This window comes from Heterodontus francisci, chromosome 17, assembly GCF_036365525.1.
Source record: "Heterodontus francisci isolate sHetFra1 chromosome 17, sHetFra1.hap1, whole genome shotgun sequence".
NCBI classification, from domain to species: domain Eukaryota; kingdom Metazoa; phylum Chordata; class Chondrichthyes; order Heterodontiformes; family Heterodontidae; genus Heterodontus; species Heterodontus francisci.
Genome location: NC_090387.1, coordinates 57,521,764 through 57,546,004, shown reverse-complemented (window position 1 = coordinate 57,546,004; position 24,241 = coordinate 57,521,764).

The window sequence follows — 24,241 nt, the reverse complement described above, 5'->3', positions numbered from 1 at the left end:
CCTACATTTCAGTCCAAATCATTAATTTCTACCAAAAAAAGCAACTGAGCCCTGTGGAATGCCACTGGAAACAGCTTTCCATTCGCAAAAACATCCGTCGACTACTACCCTTTGTTTTCTGGCCCTGAGCCAATTCTGGATCCAACCTGCCACATTCCCCTATATCCCATGTGCTTTAATTTTACTGACCAGTCTGCCATGTGGGACCTTGTCAAATGCCTTACTAAAGTCCATGTAGACCACATTCACTGCACTACCCTCATCAATCCTCCTTGTTGCTTCCTCAAAATACTCAATCAGGTTAGTAAGACATGACCTTCCCTTAACACATCTGTGCTGACTATCCCTGATTAATCCGTGCTTTTCTAAGTGGCAGTTTATCCTGTACCTCAGTATAGATTCTAACAATTTACTCACCACCGAGGTCAGACTGACCGGCCTATAATTATTTGGGCTATCCCTCGTACCCTTTTTAGTCAATGGTACAATGTTCACAGACCTCCAATCATCTGGTACCTTTCCTGTATCTAGTGAGGAATTGAAGATGATCCTCAGCGCATCCGCTATTTACTCCCTGGCTTCCATTAACAACTTGGGATGCAATCCATCCGGCCCTGGCGATTTATCCACTTTCAAGGATGTCAGACCCTCTGGTACCTCCTCTCATGCTTATCGTATCTAATATTTCACACTCCTCCTCTTGAAATACAATGTCTCCATCAACCCTCTCCTTTGTAAAGACAGAGACAAAAAACTCATTGAGATCCCTGCCCACATCTTCTGCATCCATGCATAAGTTCCCTTGTACATCTCTGATAGGCCCTACGCTTTCCTTAGTTTTCCTCTTGCTCTTAATGTACTGATAAAACATCTTTGGGTTTTCTTTGATTTTACCTGCCAATAATTTTCCAAGTCCTCTCTTTGCTTTTCTAATTTCCTTTTTTTACTTCACCCCTGCACTTTCTATACTCCTCTATGCTTTCTAAATAATTAAGATTTTTGTGATTGTCATAATCTTTCTTTTTCTGCTTTAACTTACCCTGTAAGTTTCTAGATAACCAGGGGGCTCTAGATTTGGCAGTACCACCCTTTATCTTTGTGGGGACACTGTGCCTGTAATATCTCGCTTTTGAATGCCTCCCACTGGTTTGCCACTGATTTTCCTTCAAATAGCTGTATCCAGTCCACTTTTGCTAGGTCACCTCTCAGTTTCGTAAAATTTGCCTTCCCCCAATTTAGAACTTTTACTCCTGTTTTATATTTGTCCTTTTCCATGATTATGCTAAAACTCACTGTATTATGGTCACTATCTCTAAAATGGTCACCCACTGTTACCTCCTCCACTTTCCCAGCTTCATTACTGAAGACTAAATCTAGAAGTGTGCCGCCTCTCGTTGGGCTTGTTATGTTATAGCTAAAAAAGTTCTATTGAATGTAGTTCAAGAATTTTGTCCCCTCTGTGCCCTTCACGCTGTTAGTATCCCAGTTGATATTGGGGTAGTTGAAATCCCTGACTATTATTGCTCTATAGTTTTTGCCTACATATTTGTTCTTCTACCTCCCTCTCACTATTTGGGGATCTATTGTACACTGCTAGTAGTGTGGCTGCCCCTTTTTTATTTCTGAGCTGCACCCATATGGCCTCATTTGTTGATTCATTTAGCATATCATCCCTCCTCAAAGCTGTTATTGATTCCTTAACGAATCATGCTACACCCCCTCCTTTTTTATCTATCTCTCTATCCCGCCTGAAAACTCTTATATCCAGGGATGTTGAGTTGCCATTCTTGCCCCTGTTTAAGCAAAGTTTCCGTTATAGCAACAATATCCTGTTGACACGTGTCTATCTGTGCCCTCAGCTCATCGGCTTTATTTACTATACTCCTTGCATTTAAATAAATGCCCTTTAACACTACCAAATTCCTGTGCTGCACACTTTTTAACCTTTGCTTCTTCTGTCTTTCAGAGTCACTCACTAATTTTCTGCCTCCTCTTCCCTGCCCTGAAATTGAAAAAAAAAATCTAAGACTGTGCTTAGGTTCCCATCCCTCTGCCAGGCTAGTTTAAACCATCCCCAACAACACTAGCAAACCTTCCTGCAAGGATATTTGTCCCTGTCCTGTTCAGGTGCAGACCATCCAGCTTGTACAGGTCCCACCTTCCCCAGAACTGGTCCCAATACCCCAGAAATCTGAAGGCCTCCTTCCTGAACCATCTCTCCAGCCACGCATTCATCTGGTGTATTTTTCTATTTCAATACTCACTAGCACGTGGCCTTGGGAGTAATCCGGAGATTAGTACCTTTGAGGTCCTGCTTGTTAATCTCGTTCCTAACTCCCTAAATTCCCCAATTATTATGGAACAGCTTATCCACAACTGAGTGCAAACAGTGCCACAGGAGATCTGCTTAAGACAGCAGAAATCTAATGGTTCTCAAGGGCAATTAAGGATGGGCATAGCCAGCGATGCCCACATTCCATGAATGAACAGTTTTTTTTCTTCTAGCATCCAAAGTATTCTTAAGATTTCCAGCAATCTAGTTTCAAATATGTTTATTAAAATAGTCATAAAATATTGTAAGTTTTCAGTGCACTGCTTTTGACACAACCTAAAAAACACCCAACAGAGGCCTGGCAGAAACAAATTTGGATCAGTTCTCAAAGTATTGTAGGGTCTATTTTCATCTTCAGGTGCATTATTTCTAAAACAATACTAACTGGTGCTAATTCTGCCTGAGTGACAATGTGTTTAAATAACCCATCAAATTTGAATACTATTAACAGCTGATTCAGAAGGGATTAAAAAGGGACAGATGAAAAAGAAACCCCATTGCAGGCATGAGACCACAGCTAACCACATCTTGTACTTCCAATGCCTGCTGAATAGTGCACGTTCGTAACAAATGTCCTTCCATAAGATGGCACAGCTCTTCCCTTTACTTTACTGACCCATACCCTATTAAGAAACTTCTCCCCAGCCATTGATGACAAGGTACAACATTTGTTATAAATGCAGTTAATGGTATCTTGGTGGGTGCAGCCATTTAGGCTTTTGTCGCCCTGGCACATCTTTAATACTTTGCCACGTAAAGCATGACTTGTTGCGATTGGAATGCTTCTGAAGAATCACCCAGCATAATGGATAGTCAGGCTTTCACACATACCTGCGCCTTGGAGCCTGGTACTGTAACTTGCACTGAGAATTAGAGACTTGCCTAGACTAGTTATATGCCAGAGAAACGTATCGTGCTGGCTTGGGTATGCAGATACTGACGGATGGTCACAGAACAGTCATGCAATACATGGGGGTGTCCTCCTTCCAGCACTTCAAGTAGGGAAAGCCCATCGGAAAACCCAATGATACAGTAATTCTGCTTTGGTCAAAATAATGAAACAGTTGGTACCAAGCCTCAGAGTCTAAGTGCCAGGAGAGAGAGAGAAAAAAAGTGAGAAATGGCATCAGAGTTGAAAATACTCTTTTTGGCCCTTTAATTCACTTGCTGCTCAATGCCGAGCAACTCCAGACACATTTCAAATGCATTTTTTTTTTACAATTGCTATATTACTGCTGTTAAACACTGAAAAAGATGTAAGTGGCATCAGAATGGCACTCCCGCATGATTTACATATTATGATGAAAATCCTGTTCCCAGCACTCTGGAAGTGTGCATTAAATTCAAATGGGGCACAGACCAGAGTCCTGGGTCCCTACTCCTTTTCCCTAATCCTGAAGTCATATGGAATAAGTCATACATGGGGCATTAGAATGGGGAAACTTAGCCTATACCATCCTTTGCAAATCTAATGTGCCAGAAAAAGGCATTCAAACATGTTTGGACAGTCTGACTTGAGTTATTGGTGTGCATGATTCCACAGTAAAACCTATCCATATATCAAAATGAGTTGACAACTTATAGCAGATTGCCTAGCTTGGAAAATGAAAATGTGCATTAAGGGGTGCTCTTTTGAAGTTGTAATTAAGGATCATTTATAGGAAAGTGTGGAGAGAGCTTTATTTTGCTTCGAACTTGTGACATACCTCACCAGGGACTGTTGGCCCTGACATTGGGTGCAAAAGGGAATAAATTTGTTACTCTACAGCACTTTCTCAGGATGATGAACACACCATTCATTATTCAAGATGGTAGTTAAAAAGCTTATGAAAGGAGGGGTATAGAAATATAGGACATGGCAAACAGAAACAGGCCATTTGAATCTTCTGCGCCAAATTTTTTTTCTCCTCAGAAGCCATCTAGTCCAGTACCAGTCTCCTGCACACTTTCCAAAACCCACTAATATACCTTTTCTTCAAGAAACAATGTAATACCCTTTTGAAATTATTTACAGAATCTGCTTTGATGTAATTCTACATTCAAAAAGAAAATATTCTTTTAAAAATGCTTGTATTATGGCCCTTTTAATGTTAATGTTACAGTTATATAGTTTAATATTAAAGTTATTTTTGAAGCATGCTTGATTTGATTTTTAAACATAACCCAGAGTTATCACTAGTAATATGCAAATAACAGAAGGTGATATTAGACACAATTGTCTACCTAGAGTGCCGAGAAAAACTGATGTTAATTCCTTTGCAAGAGGTGGAATTTTATGCTGTCCTCCACGGTGGGTTTGGAGGTGGGGAGAGCATAAAATTGGGTGGGATGGTGATGGGGTGGGATGGTGGTTGTGGGGGGGGGGGGGGACCCCCGCCACCATCCCGCCACCAACCCGCCTCCGCCTTCCTGCCAATTGAGGCCCTTAACTAGGTAATTAATCCCTAATTAAGGTCCTCTTCCCGCTGCAGATGCAATTTTCAGTGCAGTGGGTGGCCCTGTCGCCGCACAGGAAGCACGGCAGAAAGAACCATGCAGGGCTGCTTCCCGGTTGTGAGGGTGGAGCGGGGGCCCCTCGTTCAAAGGCACTTAGCGCCTGAATGAGGGACCTGGCATTGGGAAGGGGGGTGGCCTCTAGAGGCCTTCCATAAAAGAGGCAACACGGGGATCTCAGTGTTGGTTTCTCCTGACGTTGAGAACCCTGCCGCCAGCATAAAATTCCACCCTGGTGTTGTGCTGTATTATAAAAGAGAATTTATTTTAATTATGTCATGTTATTCAGGTGTCAATACTCGGAGCATATTTGTGTAAGCTTGCTATGTAAATCCTTTATTTAATTTGGAATAACTGCAAAATAAATGTTAAAATAATTTTTATTTTAATCAGTATGGAAGCATTCAGGCCATGTGTGCATATTGCATTAGTCTGAATCAACATTTTTACAGTTAGTTTCTTTCAAATGGTAACAAAGCAGGGATTTAGCAAACCTTATCTGGTCACTATCTTAGCAAACTTTGCCGTAAATGCATGTGTCAGATGGAAACAGGATTAAAATTGGGTGTGAAGGCCCCTGTGTTAAAATAGCCTGCCAGCACTCACCGTTGAGGCTTACACATGAATAACTGGCAGCATTTACAGTGAGGATGAATGCCACTGATGAAACTGTATCTCAGTAGGAAGTCTATACTTTCAGAAGAGAGAGAATTAGCAAGAGATAATAAGAACTTTGTTCTTTTTAGAAATAAGGTGTTCAAACCTATTTGAATAAAAGAGCATTGAATTTATTGCATTTCTTTGTTTTCCTGCAGAAAAATGGCAAAACAGATCTGAAAATGTATGACACATGGCAGGACCTGAGCTGTGACGTACAAATGCTGAGCAGTGAAATGAGCTCTCTTGTAAATGAAGTTGCTGCATCTGTGTCTGTAACGGTAACTATTTCCAGATTTACTGATTAATTTTTGCGATAATTAGATTGATACTAAGGCCATGCACCTGTAGTGCTGTTACCTGTAAGGCCAGGTGCTGGAAGGTGGGCTTAGATTGGGCAGCTAGTTTTTTTCAGCTGGCATGGACACGGCGGGCTGAATGGCCTCCTTCTGTGCCGTAATTTTTCTATGGTTCTATGGGCTGGTTCCCCACCACGATCCTGAGTCTGACCCATTTTGAAAGAGGTCAGCTAGTGGTCGGATCAGCTGCCTATCGACAAGTGGCGGGTAGCCAAGTTCAGTTAATTAGTTATGATTAAGGGGCCTATTATGGCCCCGTTTCTGCGCTGACTGGGATCTCCAGTCAGCAATGCGGGCAGCCCACATTGGTCTGGGTCACGTACAGGCCAACGTGGTGGGCTCAGGGCGGGAAGTGGAGTTGGCACGATGGATCAAGTGAGGAACCAACCCCTGCACCTGTTATGGCTGCCGGGCCACAACTGTGGCTGCTTGCCGTCCCTGGAGGGGTTGCCCCTCCAGCATCATGGCCAGGTAGCTGTGGCATGTTAAAAAATAAAATAAACTTACCTTCCCTTGTCTCTCGGCCAGTAGGGCTGCTTCCCATTGGCCCCCCAGTGCTGGGAGCTTGCCCGCCGCCTCTGATTGGACAGCGAGTCCGTTCCCTGGCCTTTAATTGGCTGAAGCTTTGAAAATTGGGGTGGGCATGTCTAAAGCACTCTGTGCAGTGTCAGGACCCAGAACAAGCCCCCGTGTCCAGTTCCCGACCCCTGATTAAAAATTCAGGCCTAAATCTCAACAGCAAAAATACTTATAAATCTGAGTAGGAATGATTTAGAAAAAGCAATAGTGTGATGTGCAGAAATTTTGCCGGCCATGTTTGCCTTGAATCTGAAATTCCTTAGGTCGCAATCCTGACGGTTATACTGGAATTGTGCCTGATGGTGTTGTTCAGTACTGAACACCTGCCCCAGAGTTTGTGGGGTCAATGAGAGAATATCTGTATGTGTCAGGTGGGCACTCTGGTTCCTGCCTGCCCAGGATCTTCTAGAAACTCTGGCATTTGCATGCCTATGGGGTGCTGGTTGGTGGCACTGCCCAGGTCTCCCCCACCCTCAACTCTGTCAATGGTCCTATTTTCTCCCTGAGCATAGGTCTCTGAAGGTGGCAGGACATATTGAGAGAGTAGTTAGCAAAACCTGATGGATCTTGGGCTTTATGAATAGAGGTATTGAGTACAAAGCAGGGAAGTTATGCTGAAACTTTATAAAGCTCTGGTTAGGCAACCAGTTCTAGTCACCAGACTTTAGGAAGGATGTGAGGATTCTTGAGAGGGTGCAGAAGAGATTTACCAGAATGGTTCCAGGGATGATGGATTTTAGCTGCATGGTTAGGTTAGAGAAGCTGGGATTATTGTCCTTGAGGCAAAGGCGATTCAGCGGAGATTTGCCAGATGTGTACAAGATTATGACAATTTTGGATAGGGTAAACAAAGAAAAGCTGTTCCCATTAGTTGATGATCCAAGGACCAGGGGACACAGATTTAAGGTTTCGGGCAAGAGATGCATGGGGGGATGTGAAGAAGAACCTTCTTATGCAGTGAGTGGTAATGACCTGAAACTCCCTGCCTACAAGGGTGATGAAAGCAGAGATAATGAATGATTTCAAATGGAAATTGAATGGGCACTTGAGGGAAATAAACTTGCAGGACTATTGGGATAAGGCACAGCAATGTGACTGATTGGATTGGTCTACAGAGAGATGGCATGGGCTCGATGGGTTGATGGCCTCCTTCTGTGCCATTATAACTCTGATGTTTTATACGTAATCTGCCCTTGCAGTGATAAAGTTGCAATAATGATTTTTCAATTAGTTGATTGATACCAAAATTCAATCATTTGCAATTCATGGGCTCAGTCAACTTAATTGCTCGTTGCGCAGTGAGTTTCTTCCAGGCAATCTACTTAATTTTTTTTGTATAAATAAATAAATAGCATGCAAGTGACATTTAGTACAAAATTCTCATATCATGCAGCTGGAGGTACAATTTTGCTTTGAGATTGAACTGGAATAAACCGGTCATCTAAATCACTGCCCATCACCTAGAAATACATTTGAATTAATTTCACAGATGATTGCTGAGTGCTAGCACCAAATGTTCCGTTCCCTGGCATTGCCAGTCCTTAAGTTAAGGAGTAGAAAAAACTGTTAAACTTCTTTCTCACTTTGCCAATGCTGCAGTTCTTCTGAGCCTTGTCCTTTGTGTGCTCCACAGGCAACTCCACTTCATTTGGTCCCTTCTTTTCTGTTACTGTGTTTCCATGTTGTTTTCACTGTGTTTTAACTTTTACCTCCCTCTCTTTGCTCGTTTTCCCCTTTATCCAGGTTTTTATGTAAGGTTGCTATGCCTCAGTTTTAGACATCCATCTTTATCAATGCTCAGCAGTCCTATCCCTCAAAAAAAAATGATAAAGGAGCTAATAAAGGAAAAGTAAAAACAAAATGCCTGCTTGAACACTCAGAAAAAAGTCATTAAAGGAATTTCTGACTTCTATTTAATATATTCTAGAATTAAATTTCAAGTTGATCTCCTGCGGCATTGCTGACGAATAAAAATAAAATGGTGCCTCTTTCTCTTCTGCATGTTGTATTCTGTTCTCATGTGTGCTGCCTGTTTGTATTATTGTATCTGTTTTTATGTTTGCTGTTTTACTTCTTCAATTATATTTTATGGACTGCTTTTTTGTGTGGTGTAACCCATATCAGCATCTGAAATGTGTGTCAACATATGTTACTGTCTAGATGCTGGCTGGATTTTTTGCCCCAATGAGGGAAGTGTGCATGTGTCGAGGCATGCAGGATCAATTGTGATCTTGCATTCACAATCAAGGCAAATTTGAAAAGCAAGAGTTAATGACAAATATACAGAAGGAAAGTGAACAAAAGAGTGCAATGGGGCACAGGCAGAAATAACAGATTTATTTTTAAAATGCAAGGTCAATATGTTGCACACTTGCAGAGAATAGAGTCTCTGATTGTGCGTGTGAGGAGAGGGCTGACTGTAAGACAAAAAAAGGTGCCAAAATACAACGGAAGCTGCAGACAAGGAGAAAGAGTGCATTCCAGTAGATCTCTGAAAAGAAACAGTAGTCTATGGGCTGGATTTTGTGCAGGAGGCAGGCTGCCTGGCACCAGTCTGAAAAGTCGGGGGGAAACCTGCCTCTGCATTTATTCTGACCCCCAGAGCGATCCTCCAGTCTTCTGGGGTCAAGGTTTAAGGAGACGGGATCCCCGTCCCTGTAAACACTTAATAGGGGCAGGGATCCCACCCCCAAGAGCTGCCAGCCAATCATAGGGCCAGCAGTTCAGCAGTATTGGCAATGCCATCTAGAGCAATGGCCACTGCCAGTTCTGCAGAGGGCTCGGACTCTGGCCCAGCGCCAGAACCCTGGACAAGAGTTGGTGATGTGGTGTTGCCAAGGTCAGTCCGGAAGGCCTGGGCAAGGGGTGGGGGGGGGGGGGGGGAGGAGTGGGGGCGGTCCCGTGATGTACATTTGTTCCCAGTGGGGGTCCTCCATGGGCCAAAAATTGCCCATGAAGGAGGGACCACCCCCCCAAGCCCACAGGTAGGATGCCTTGTTTTCCAAGGCGCCCTTCTCGTGGGGCGGAGGCCCTCTCCGCCACTGGTAGGATTCCAGCAGGGGCCCTTATTTGGCCTCTGGGTGAGAAGGCCGTTGTCGGCCTATTCCACTCCCGGGAGAATTGTAACCGGGATTCGGCGTTGGGTTCTGTCGCAAGTGAATCTACCCCAATTCTCCGCCACCCACCCCCCAACCCCCCCGTCAGGAAATGCACCATCAGGATGAGCACAAAATCCACCCTATAAATGAGCAACACCATACAGGTAACTATATGGGTGGAATTAATTAACTTTTATATGTTTGTTATGGATGTTTGGAGGTTAAGTACTCAGTGTGTAGCTGTTGTGAATTTCTTAGAGGTTGACCGAAGAGTGGCATTGTTGAAAGTTTGCTAACAGGTCCCATGTCCACCCACTGGGCTATAAATTCAGAACACTAAATGAAATTCAGAAATGAGTGTCCGTTGGTAGCACTCTCATCTCTGAATAAGAAGGTGGTGGGTTCAAGTTGCACATAAATCAAGGCTGATACTCCACTGCAGTACCTGAGTGATTGCTGCACTGTCAAGGGAGCTGTCTTTTGGATAAGACATTAAACCGAGCTCCCGTCTGCCCTCTTAGGTGGACGTAAAAGATCCCATGACACTACTCTAAGAAGAGCAGAGGAGTTATCCCTGGTAGCTTGGCCAATATTTGATTCTCTAACAAAAACAGACTATCTGGTCATTGTCACATTGCTGTTTGTGGGAGCTTGCTATGTGCAATTGGCTGCCGCGTTACCTACGTTACAACAGTGACTACACTTCAAAAGTACTTCATTGGCTGTAAGTGCCTTGAGATGTCTGGTGGTCGTGACAAGTGCCAAATAAATGCAAGTTTTTCTTTCCAACCAAAAATAATGGTTGAAATCATTTTGAAAAATAAAATTAGCCATGTGATTGATTGAAACTGCAGTCAGTCAAGTGGTCACTTTACTGTGGGATCTTTGGTAATCTATCTTTCATTGAATTAATATAAGTAGGTTCCTTATTTTGAGCCATGAGAAAGGGTGACATTTTTTTTTCTCCCACAGAGAGATCTATTGTGCAATCCTGTGCATTTAATGTGTGGCATACTATATGCAAGATCTTTTATTATGTATAGATGTTTCATGCAAATAGCAAAAACTGCTTCAATCTCCATCAAACAGGTCATAAGCTTTTGTTCAAAAGAAACTCATGCAACATTCCATAGCTGAAACAGAAAGTTGTGTACCACAGAGACTTTTCTGCCTCAAAACATGGGTGCAGTGGCTATTTGCAGATATATCATTGCGGAACAGTAGGAAGAAAAGAGGACAGCTCAGGAACACAGAAGGCATTGTACAAATACGACCCATAAGAGGTTCTACCCCAGACTGCCATAACAGCAGTGCACAATAAGGTTCAGGCTCACCTGGAAGATAGTAAATGAGATATGTCACCTGTTTTACAAACACCAGCAGGGACAACCAATCATCCCTGAACTGTCAATGACTATGAAGGTCACCAACTGCCCTGAATGCTTATATCATAGCATTACCAAACTTCTTAAAAATTTATGGTTAAATGGTTTGTTAGTTGTTTTAAAAAGCATCAAAAGAGGATGTTACATGTCCACTGTGATTGATTGCTACTTTTTTGCTGCTTCTAACCAAATTGTATTCTCACAAATTGTCTGTGCAAATGCCTGTGACTTCATTACTATTTTGTTAAAATAGTCAGAAAATATTTACTTTCCTCGGTTTTGCAACCCCTTTTTTAACAACTGCTTTTTCAACTTCATATTCTCCATCTGGGCTATTTCTAATCATTTGCATTTAGCACTTCATCCTTAATTCCAATTGTGGAATGGAGGCAGCCCTCATACTATGTGTAAAATTTATGTAACTTCTCCCAAACTCTTCGCTTTCAGCTCTAGCTGTTTAACTTTTGATGTTTCATGCCATAATTTTTTATATTCTTTCCGTCAGTGTTGCAGTAAGTGGTTGTAAGTTGAGAAGTACTCTGCAAGGGAATTTAGTATTCCCTAGTTAGCTCTTTTGCTTGGCTGATAGGTCATTCATAATAAGGTTTTTGGAAATCTTAGTTCAGAAAGGGATTTACACTATATTTAAGCTCCTCTGAAGCCTGAATTGTTTAGCAATCCATACATTAATAACATAGCTAATGGTAGTTATTTAGAATTAAGTGGAATCCTACCAAGAGTCTGGTTTCCCGAACCATTACTTCCATTTGAAGAAGAAAAAAATATTTGGAAGTTACTCCTTTTATGTTGAGTGGATCTTGCTTTTAATTGCTCAAAAGGTATTTTTATTCCTTAGGTACTTAATTCTACTACCACAGTGGATTCAACTGTGTTTGAGAAATAGAAACCAGGAGTTCTTGAAATTCCAACCCTCAACAGTAACTAGTTACAGGGCAATTAGTAATTCATCAGTAACTCTGGTTTAAACACCTGTAGCTATTTTTCATTTGATGCTTCAATTTGGCTAAGAGGGTCTGAACCATTCTTTGAGATTTTCAAGTTAGTATTTCACATACTTTCTTTAGGTCGTGAAATTAAGGTTTGTTTTTACAGGCATTTAGGTGGGATACTTACCTTAATCCTCTTATGTTTGTGTGCCTGGAAGTCAGACTGTTTGTATGGCTTAGGATTTAATGATTCTGACATTGCTGGAATTTTGAGGTCAAACTAACTTTTTTTGTTGCACCTATACAATTGTATGTTTTTACATTTTGTGTTGACATGTATAGGCTTTGCAGTTTAAATCTAAAATAATATTAGATAAACAATACACATAATAAATGATGTTAGTCCTGTGTGTTGCTCCAACAGTTTTTTTTGGATAAACCAAACTTCCTGTGAAAATTGTTCTAAACACACAGCTGCGGGAATATTTCTTTCTGAAAGGTTTTTTGTAAAGTAGTTACTCTTCAATTATGAAAGCACATGGCAGCATACTTAATGGAAGCCCTGAAATTCCATGCTGTTTTCAGATTTTACCTCGTGTAAAATTGGAGCAGGTACTCTTTCTGGGCAGCAAATTTGGACAGAAACTGTTTCTGCTGGCTTTCCACCCAAAAATCAATCCCTCAGGTTCCCAATCGCTATGATCTACTGGCAAGTAAAGGCCTGCTGCCTGACCTGAACCCAACGGGACCCGACGACATGTCAGGTTTGGGTCGGGTCACTCATCCGGGTCTGGCTTTCAGGCTCGGATCCGAGTCAGGCCGGGTCTGGGTCGGCCTGGGCCGGGTCCTGGTCAGACACACACAATTCTTGCATTTTGCTCTGCTGTTAAAGTTCAAAAACCTACCTGAGCTGTAAGTCCGGGACGTTCAGGAGGGAAACTCTGAGTCTGCACAGTGAGCAAGTGAGCGACTCTATGACGTCATCACGCTCATACTGCAGCTTCCTGCAGATTTGGAGTCGCAAGATAGGTAAAGGGAACATTCCGGTGATCGGTCAGGTCGTGGTCGGGCTCGGGTCGGGTCAGGCGCGGGAAAAATTGGAGGGACTCGGGCCGGGTTCAGGTTGGGTTTTTTTTCCCTGACCTGAGCAGGCCTTTACCGGCAAGTCCCTAGCCACCTAATTGCACTACTGGCTATGTGAGCCAATGGTGCTGCAGTCTGGAATTTCCGTAAATCATGCTCACAATGCATTAGGGGTAAGTTAGAAATTAAAATGCTGTTAGTTGCTGTCAGCATTAGCGCAACTGGTAGAAATGGAAGGTTTTTGAGCCGAAAGATAATCTGAAAGTTTGAGGAGCAATTAGTGTAACTGGGAATGACATTGTGGAGTAATCATTTTTCTTGTATGCAGCCCACATAAGAACATAAGAAATAGGAGCAGGAATAGGCCATTTGGCTCCTCAAGCCTGCCCCACCATTCAATAAGATCATCGCTGATCTGTCCCAGGCCTCAACTCCTCTTTCGGGTCTGCTCCACATAACTCTTGACTCACTGAGATTTCAAAAGTTTATCTACCTCCTCTTTAAATACATTTGGTGACCTAGCCTCCACAACTCTCTGAGGTAGAGAATTCCAGAGATTCACCACCCTCTGAGAAGAAGTTCCTTCGCATCTCAGTTTTAAATGTGTGACCCCTTATTCTGTAACTATGTCCCCTAGTTCGAGATTCCCCTACCAGTGGAAACATATTTTCAACATCTACCCTGTCAAGTCCCCTTAGAATCTTATATGTTTCAATAAGATCACCTCTCATTCTTCTAAACTCCAATGAATAAAGGCCTAACCTGTTTAGCCATTCTTGATAAGACAACCCCTTCATCCAAGGAATCAGCCTAGTGAACCTTTTCTGAACTGCCTCCAATGCTAGTAAATCCTTCCTTAAATATGGGAACCAAAACTGTGTGCAGAACTCCAGGTGTGTCCTCACCAACACCCTGTGCAGTTGTAACAAGACTTCCCTATTTTTAAACTCTAACCCCCTAGCAAGAAAGGCCAAAATTCCATTTGCCTTCCTAATTACTTGCTGCACCTGCATGCTAACTTTTTGTGTTTCATGTACAAGAACACCCAGATCCCTCTGTACTGCAGTATTTTGTAGTCTTTCTCCATTTAAATAATAATCTGCCTTTTTATTCTTCCTACCTCACATTATCCCATATTGAACTCCATCAGCCAATTTTTTGCCCACTCACTTAACCTATCTGTATCCCTTTGCAGGTTCTTTGTGTCCTCATCACAACATGCCTTCCCACCTATTTTTATATCGTCAGCAAATTTGGATAGACTGCACTCTGTCCCTTCCTCCAAGTCATTAATATAGATAGTAAATAGTTGAGGTCCTAGGACTGATCCTTGTGGCACCCCACTAGTTACGGCTTTCCAACCTGAAAAAGACCCATTAATCCCGACTCTCTGCCTTCTGTGTGTCAGCCAATCCTCAATCCATGCCAACACATTACCCCCAATACCCTGTGCTCATATTTTGCGCAATAACCTTTTATGTGGCACCTTATCAAAAGCCTTCTGAAAATCCAAATACACATCTACCAGTTCCCCTTTATCCACTCTGCTTGTGATATCCTCAAAGAACTCTAACAAATTTGTCAAACATGATTTCCCTTTTATAAAACCATATTGACTCTGTTTGATTGCATTATGTTTTTCTAAATGTCCTGCTATTTCTTCCTTAATAATGGACTCTAGCATTTTCCCAATGACTGATGTTAAGCTAACTGGTCTGTAGTTTCCTGCTTTCTGTCTCCCTCCTTTTTTTGAATAGGACATCACATTAGCAGTTTTCCAATCTGCTGGTACCCTACCGAAATCCAGTGAGTTTTGGTATATTATGACCAATGCCTCCACTATCTCTGCAGCCACTTCTTTTAAAACTCTTGGGTGCAGGCCATCAGGTCCTGGCGACTTGTCTGTCTTTAGTCCCAGCAGTTTGTCAAGCACCTTTTCCCTCGTGATAGAGATTGTTACAAGTTCCTCCTTCCCATTTACACCTTGCTCATCTAATATTGTTGGGATGTTCATAGTGTCCTACACCATAAAGACCGATGTAATATATTGGTTTAAATTATCTGCCATTTCCCTGTTCCCTGTTATTAATTCCCCAGTCTCATTCTCTAAGGGTCCCACACTTACTTTAGCTACTCTCTTTTTTTTTATATACACGTAGAAGCTCTTACTGTTTGTTTTAATATTTCTTGCCAATTTGCTCTCATAATCAATTTTATCCCTGTTTATTAGTTTTTTAGTCATCTGCTGCTGGTTTCTAAAAAATTCCCAATCCTCTGGCCTACCACTAGCTTTCCCTGCTTTGTACGCCTTTGTTTTTAATTTGATACTCTCCTTAACTTCCTTTGTTATCCATGGGTGGTTCATTGTTTTCTTCGAGTCCTTCCTTCTGACCGGAATAAATGTTTGCTGAGTGTTACGAAATATCTGCTTAAAAGTCTGCCACTGCTCATCTACTGACTTTACCTTCAGTCTATTTTCCCAGCCCGCTTTAGACAACTCTTTCTTCGTACCTCTGTAATTGCCCTTGTTTAAGTTGAAGACACTGGTTTGAGACCCGAGTTGCTCACCCACAAACTGAATTTGAAATTCTACCATGTTATGATCGCTTCCCTCTAGAGGATCCTTAACTACGAGATCTCTTATTAATCCTACCTCATTACACATTACCAAATCTAAAATAGCCTGTTTCTGGGTAGGTTCTGCAATGTATTGTTCCAAGAACCAATCCCTGATGCACTCGACAAATTCGTGTTCCATGTTACCCTTGCCAATTTGATTTGTCCAGTCTATATGCAGATTAAAATCATCCATGATAATTGTACTGCCCTTCTTACACACCTCCATTATTTTCTGATTAATACTTTGTCCTACAGAGAGGCAACTCTAGGGTTTGCTTCTGATTAGCTGTGGGATAGTGAGATCACCTTGAAATATTGATCACCGCACCGCACGCCCCCATCACTCTATCTCTCACAAACACATGGGTGCACAGATGCACAGATTGAGGCCTTTTTAGGAGCATGTATGGTCTTCCCTAAAGGCAAACCTTTGTGTGCCAATGTCATAGAGGAAGAATGGGAAAGCATGGAGGAATGATGATTGAAGCAATATTTAAGGAGATGCTCCCTGCCAGGTATTACCATACTCTCTCCACATAAAATATTCAGGAAACGCAGGTCCTCTGAGGACCTTAGTGAGGATCTGTGTATTAGAAGAGTGCACCTCATCCAAGGAGGCAATAGGAGAGCACTACCACCAACTGCATGAAGACCTGCAGCTACATTCTTCTGCCCTCACTGCTGTGTTTATGGCTATGAAGGTAATGACTAGACTTACCTTTTATGGAACCCAGTTTTTTTCAAACAACCATGGGAATCTCTGTAATACAAGCCAGCCTGCAATATAGGCGTGTGTTTGTCAGTTGACTGATATACTTTGTAGGCGATTTGGGGAATTCATTGAATGTGGCTTCACAGGAAGGTGGCAGCAAGATAGGGCCATCCAGTTTTACAGCTTTGCTGGCATTACCAAGGTCCAGGGTGGAAGAGATGGCATTGTTATGACCAGGTGAAAGAGGGGTCTAGGGGTTCCCTCTCAGCCTTTGCCTGGTTTGACCATAACAGGGTTTAATTTTTTTAAAACACCATGTTTTTAGCTCCCCCTCAGTGAATGCTTGTTCACTGCTCTCCAATTGCAAGGCAAAGAAATCAACCAGACAGGTTTTCTTAGATTTAAACAAGAAAGGTGGAAGTTTGTTAACCTTAAACTCTAGTTCAGTTAATGACTACGAATACACAATGTGACCAAGCTAGCATGCATACGCGATAAACACAAACGCAGATAGAGACAGAAAAGTAGAAAGAATAAAAGGGAAAGGTTTGAGGCAATAGCTGGGATTTATTTACTGTCCTTTGAGTTTGATGTATAGTCTTTGATTGCTGGTAAGTCTTGCTGTTTCGTTGGGGCCCAATTCACGCTTTAAAACTTGTTTCGATGTAGGAGTCTTTTCTCTCTTGAGGTTCAAGTGACTTAAGTGGCTCCAGAGATTCGTGAGAGAGAGAGAGAGAGAGAGAGCGAGAGAGAGCTAGCCAGGAGAGAGGCTCTCTTCTTCCAAGTTCAGTTGCAATCTAACCCAATCTGTGCTGTGAGCAGTTCAGACAAATGCTGGGCCAGCAGGTTAATCATGTGATTAGCTGTTTTAACAAACTCCTGCGTTTGTGGATTCTCCATCTTAGCAGACACCCTGGAATGCTTGCTTTCATACACATTCAACGTCTGGTGATCAAAATCAGGGAGCTGTTCTATTGTCTCTTAGTGTGCAAATGTTTTCCAGCCACTGCTGATCTCTTTAAAGAAGTCATTTCTTCATTCCAGCAACAGTTTAAAATTAATGTACACATGACGAAATTCATATCCTAATTTTTGGCAGGTGGGGTCTTCATGACAGCATCACATTGCTTTATGAGGTTTTACAGTTCATCTTCTCATATACAGATTGTGTATGATAACATACAAATAATTTTGCACATCAACATGAGACTTGCTGGATGTTGTCATGATGCATTCATCCTTCAACATTAAGCTCTCGCTAAGATCTTCAAGGAAAAATATTGTTCTTGTGATTGGCTTATGGAAAAGATTACCCCAACCACCTTGTACCCTTCCCACAGCACCTTCTCCTGCAATCGCAGGAGGTGTAATACCTGCTCATTTACCTCCTCTCTCCTCACTATTCAAGGCCCCAAACACCCCTTTCAGGTGAAGCAGCGATTTACTTGTACTTCTTTCAATTTAGTATACTGTATTCGCTGCTCACAATGTGGTCTCCTCTACATTGGGGAGACCAAACGCAGATTGGTTGACCGCTTTGTGGAACACCTCCGCTCAGTCTGTAAGCATGACCCCAAGCTTCAGGTTGCTGGCCATTTCAACACCGGACTTGCTGAGTATTTCCAGCATTTCTTGTTTTTATTTCAGATTTCCAGCATCCGCAGTATTTTGCTTTTATTATGGGAATGAGCTGGCCTTCCTCTCATGGATAGTATTGCCCTGGGTCCTGATCCTTATTTCGGACTGGGAAGAGGGTGGGGGTGGGGTAGGGTTTTCGGATGAGTAACCCGCAAGTATGGGTTTGCCAGGCGTCTTGCAGAATTTAAGCACAGGATGGCTTTTGAATGTTTTCAAAAGGTTTCCCGCCCGACAGCCAGCCAGACTCAAAAGGTTGACTGCCTGTCAGGTGAGAAGGCAGCTGGGAGGCAGATGTCAGGTAAGTCTAACACCTCGGTGGGGGTGGTGTGGGGGAGACAGGCGTTTGAACATCGGGGTGGGGTTCATTATTACTTGGGGCTGGGTGGTGTAGGTCGCATGTTGGGCGGGGGGGAGTCAGACATCACAAGGGGTTGGGGATAAATTGGACAGCACAGAGGGCAGGGGAGGGTTTTGAGTGTTAGCCAATCACGGGGGTCTGATTGTGTATGGCTACGCTTGTTGAGCCAGGTGGAAACACTCTTGCTTTTCCTTGCCCACAAGCAGTGTAATAAAGACCTCATTACCTTCTCTTCTGTGTTTACCTGCCGGGATTCCTGAGGCCTTGAATATCTAACATGTCAAACCCATGTCTCCTGTGAGTTAATAATAAATGTGCTGTTAAAATGGAGGTGCGCAGCCTCCTTAAAAGATTTTAGTGACTGATCAACCTCCTGAGAGTGGAGTGCTTGCCGGCCCCCGACCTGCCTGTGTTAAAACCAGAAGTGGGCGAGTTGGGGTCGGGTTTGAGATTTAAAAAAGCTACCTATCCACCCGCCCTCAACCCACCTGTCTTTGAGGGTTAAATATCCCCCGCAGTTTTCAGCAGTTAAAGATTAATCTCTTACTGCCTTGAGCAATCTGGTAGCAAAATCATGGGGGAATAAAAAATGTTTTTTTATTTTCTTTAAACATATTTGTGTACTAAAATATATTGGAGGGTGAGACACGAGGCTATTTGAGTGACAGTCAAGATTCATCCAATTGGGTAATGAAGGGTCTGTTTGCTTTCCAATTGGCATAGCAAGGTTGTGTGCCATAAGAATGGTAGGACCATGGGGCCAGAGTGGTTGGTAGTGGGAGGACTTATGACAAAGTTTCCCGTAATACATCCAACCAAAGCTGTCAAACCCACTCATGGAAGCAAGCCTCTGAACGGAAGCTCTGCTGGATACCTCTTTGTGTCCAGGCAGGCTTATGTCATCTCCTACATGTCCTAGGATATTGTGAGGTGGGGTTTGTGCTTCTTTCCTACGAGACAGTAGTACCAGGCAGGTGGATTTCCACCATCCTGCCATTCCACTGGGCTCTGGATCTGATTTCCCACTGATCACCTGGTCCAGGCAGGTGGATTTCCACCATCCAACCATTCCACTGGGCCCTGGATCTGTGTCCCCACTGATCACTTGGTCTAATGTCAATTATCATTTGCTGAAAGCCAAGAGAAACTGTGGCATGTGTTCTCGCCAAAAGGGTATGGAAGTGGGAGTGCTGGATTCTGCCTAGTCTATCCCCTATTACCATTAGAGTTGCAATCTGTGCCTCCATGAAGGTCCCTGGCTACTTCTTAGGTTATGGTCTGTTGCTTACTCCAATAGAGTTGTCACATGCTCCTTTGAAGTCTGCAATATGGAAAGCTTTCCTCATGTTGCTGCAAATGGATTTAGGTGTCCGGGTACACAAACCACTAAATGCTAGTGTATGAGTATAAAAAGTAATCAAAAAGGCTAATGGAATGTCAGCCTTCATCTCAAGGGGTTTGGAATACAGAAGTGAGGAACTTATGGTTCAGTTGTGCAGAGCATGGCCAGACCTCATCTGGAGTACTGTGTTCAGTTTTGGGAACCAAACCTCAGGAAAGTTAGAAAACAGAAAGTGCTGGAAATACTCAGCAGGTCTGGTGGCATCTGTGGAGAGAGAAGCAGATTTAATGTTTCAGGTCAGTGACCTTTCATCAGAATTGACAAAGGTTAGAAATATAATAGATTTTAAGCAAGTAAAGTGGGGGTGGGGGAAGAGAACAAAAGGGAAGTAAAGTTAGATTGACCTTGGAGGGAGTATAGTGCAGATTCACCAGAATGATGCCAGGGTTTGCAGGGTTAAATTATAATGCCAGGTTGCATATTTTCCTTGAGTTTACAAGGTTGAGAGATGATCTAATTGAGGTGGTTAAAATGATACATGGATTTAATAGAGTAGATCCAGATTAATTCTTTCCTTCAGTATGGAATACAAAACAATCGGGACATGATTTAAAGATTAAAGCTAGGCTTTTTAGGAGTGAAATCAGGAAGAATTTTTGAGACGCAAAGAAAGAGTGGCGGTGGGCAAAAAAATGGCGGCCAGCGCACACAGGCTGCGTGCCACCACGCCGCCGCTATCTTGCATCCGGTGGCTCATTAACATATGCATGGCAGCTGCCTTCTGAATCACGTGGCGGTGGCAGCCTTGGCAAAGCCATGAATGGCGCCACCTAAGACGGGAGCAGGAGCTTGCGCCATTTTTAAAAGGCTGCCAGCCCTGCAGACAGTTCCAAAGATGCAGAGTTTGCCCCTACCCCCATCCCCTACGCAAATCTTACAGAGTTCACCCCCTCAATCCCTCTCCTGTGCAAAACATGCAGAGTTCACCCCTTCCACCAGCCTTGCCGATACATGATTAATGGATGCAGAGTTTCAAACTCCCCCTCATTTCTGGCTACTTAAATTTAATGCCAATGTCCGAGTTTGTTGCAAAAACGAATAAGAGCAGGGTATTACCTACTAATCTTTGCAGGCACCGAGGACTCTCACCTCAGTGGCGCCAGTTTTTCAAGGACAGGAATGTGAAGGCACGTGAGTGCCACACATTGAGCTGAAGATTGAAAAAGGCTGGTAGGGTCGCAGCGAACTCCATTAAAATGTATGCAAGCAGATAATTTCAATATTGAAAGCATGGTCCTGCCGTGGAGCGGCGGAGGTGCCGCCACAGAGCTTCCCTGCCACTGGGAAGAACGGGCCCAGCAATCCCAGCGTCGGGCTCCATGGCGGGCCACTGCCGCTTCAATCTCTCGGAACCCCCCTGCCACGAAACCAGACAACCAGCCCAATATAACTGAATGGTGGAACAGGCTTGAGGAGCTGAATGGCCTACTCCTGTTGACTTCAACAGAAGTAAACATCGTGAGAAATGTAAAACAGGCTATTGATTCACTATCATCCATTTTACACTATTGCACAGAGTCAAAATCTGCCCAAAGAATATTTGCTTGGCAATGGACACAGTACATTGAGTATAGTTAAGTACATTTTTGGCCTAGAAAAGTCCAAATTGTTCAATAAAATAGTTAAGTATAATTTGCATGTAGATCAGATACAGAAAGTCTTATCAACTTTGTATCATGCACCTTCCCATCCAAATTCTAAGAGAAGGAATTGGATAGCTACCTCGATAGAGCTGTACTTCAGCGATGGACCCCAGGAATAATGGGCACTATCTCTGCATCCCATCAGCAATCTTTTCACTTCTTGGTTCTAGTCAGAACAAAATGAGAATGGAATATTCAGTAACTGTTTGACACTGAATTTTTTGGAAGTGACATTCCTGATTAGGATCCAGTAATGAAGGGGTCTGGCTGGATTAAAACCTGTGGAACCATTTGTTGCCGAGTTTTCTGGAGTCTCCAACCTCATCCTCTTAGTTAAAGTGACAGAGAGAATAGAGGAATATGCATACACTACCTTATCTCCCCCACTCGCAGAAAATACAAAAATTGTACGTACAAAAATACTTGATAAAACTTAATATATACTTTCCTCCATGTCTTTTCATTAAGTATTATTGCTGCAGTTTTCTCCCATTCCTTTAGCCATGTGCTTACAGTCTGTACAATACATTCTGCTTCTCTTGGCTGTTTATTTTGTTTTCTTCGAGTGTTCTAGACAAAAACTTTTATAAGATATTAGAGGCAATTCTTTTGGCTGGTGATTGGCCAACCAAAAGGAATGGTTATTCTATTTGCCGCTTAATCCATGATGTCAAAGGCAAGTTGTCCAATAGAATGCTTCAGTATTGTTCACGGTTTTTGAATGGCCAGCTGATCAACTTTTATATTAAATAATTATGTAGGTGTGAGGGGTGAGTTGGCATATGTAGATTGGGAAATTATATTAAAAAATAATACGATAGATAAACAATGATGAACATTTAAAGAAATAATTTACAATTCTCAACGAACATACATTCCTTTGAGTGATAAAAATTCCATGGGTAAAGTGGTCCAACCATGGCTAACTGGAGAAGTTAAGGATAGTGTTAGATTAAAAGAAGAGGCTTGCAATGTTGCCAAAAAGAGAAGTAAGCCTGAGAATTGGGAGGGTTTCAGATATCAGCAAACGTTGACCAAAAAATTGATAAAGTGGAAAAAAAATAGAATGAGAGTAAACTAACAAGAAATATACAAACAGAGCTTCTACAGATATGTAAAAAGGAAGAGATTAGCAAATATAAACGTGGGTTCCTTACAGGCAAAGACATGAGAGATTATAATGGGAAATGAGGAAATGGTAGAGATGTTAAACAAATATTTTGCATCTGTCTTCACAGAAGACATAAAGGCCATACCAGAAATAGTGGGGAACCACAGATCTAATGAGAATGAGGAACATAAAGTAGTTAATATTTGTAAAGGTAAAGGTGACCAGAACTGTACACAATACTCCAGCTGTGGCCTAACCAGCGTTTTATACAGTTCCAGTATTACATCCCTGCTTTTGTATTCTATACCTCGGCCAATAAAGGAAAGCATTCCATAAGCCTTCTTCACCACTTAATCTTCCTAACCCGCCACCTACAGGGACCTGTGGTCATGCACTCCAAGGTCTCTTACTTCTTCTACCCCTCTCAATTTCCTCCCATTTATTGTGTATTCCCTTGCTTTATTTGCCCTCCCCAAATGCATTACCTCACACTTCTCTGGATTGAATTCCATTTGCCACTTTTCCGCCCACTCAACTGAACCATTTATATCATTCTGGAGTCTACAGCTATCCTCTTCACTATCAACTATATGGCCAATTTTTGTGTCATCAGCAAATTTCCCAATCATCCCTCCCACGTTTAAGTCCAAATCATTAATATATACCACAAACAGCAAGGGGCCCAACACTGAACCCTGTGGAACACCACTTGAAACAGCTTTCCATTCGCAAAAACATCCGTCGACTACTACCCTTTGTTTCCTGTCCCTGAGCCAATTCTGGATCCAACCTGCCACATTCCCCTGTATTCCATGGGCTTTCATTTTACTGACCAGTCTGCCATGCGGAACCTTGTCAAATGCCTTACTAAAGTCCAGGTAGACCACATCCACTGCACTATCCTCATCAATTCTCCTTGTTACTTCCTCAAAATACTCAATTAAGTTCGCAAGACATGACGTTCCCCGAACAAATCCACGCTGACTATCCCTGATTAATCCATGCCTTTCTAAGTGGCAGTTTATCCTGTCCCACAGAATTGATTTTAACAATTTACCCACCGCCGAGGTCAGACTGACTGGCCTATTATTATTTGGCTAGCCCTCTCACCCTTTTTAAACAATGGTACACGTTCGCAGACCTCCAGTCGTCTGGTACCTCTCCTGTATCTAGTGAGGATTTGAAGATGATCCTCAGAACATCTGCTCTTTCCTCCCTGGCTTCCTTCAACAACCTGGGATGCAATCCATCTGGGCCTGGTGATATATCCACTTTCTAGGATGTCAGACCAACTAGTACTTCCTCTCTCGTTATGTTTACCGCATCTAATATTTCACACTCCTCCTCTTTAACTACAATGTCTGCATCAACCCTCTCCTTTGTAAAGACAGAGACAAAAAACTCATTAAGAACCCTGTCCACATCTTCTGCATCCACGTGTAAGTTCCCTTGTACATCTCTGATAGGCCCTACCCTTTCTTTAGTTTTCCTCTTGCTCTTAATCTACTGATAAAGGATCTTTGGGTTTCCTTGATTTAACCTGCCAATACTTTTTCATGTCCTCTCTTTGCTTTTCTAAGTTCTTTTTTTTACTTCACCCCTACACTTTCTATACACCTCTCAGCTTTCTAAAGTATTAATATTTTTGTGATTGTCATAAGCTTTCTTTTTCTGCTTTAACTTACCCTGTAAGCTTCTAGATAACCAGGGGGCTCTAGATTTGGCAGTACCACCCTTAATCTTTGTGGGACATGCCTACACTGTGCCCACAGTATCTCGCTCTTGAATGCTTCCTACTGGTTTGCCACTGATTTCCCTTCAGGTA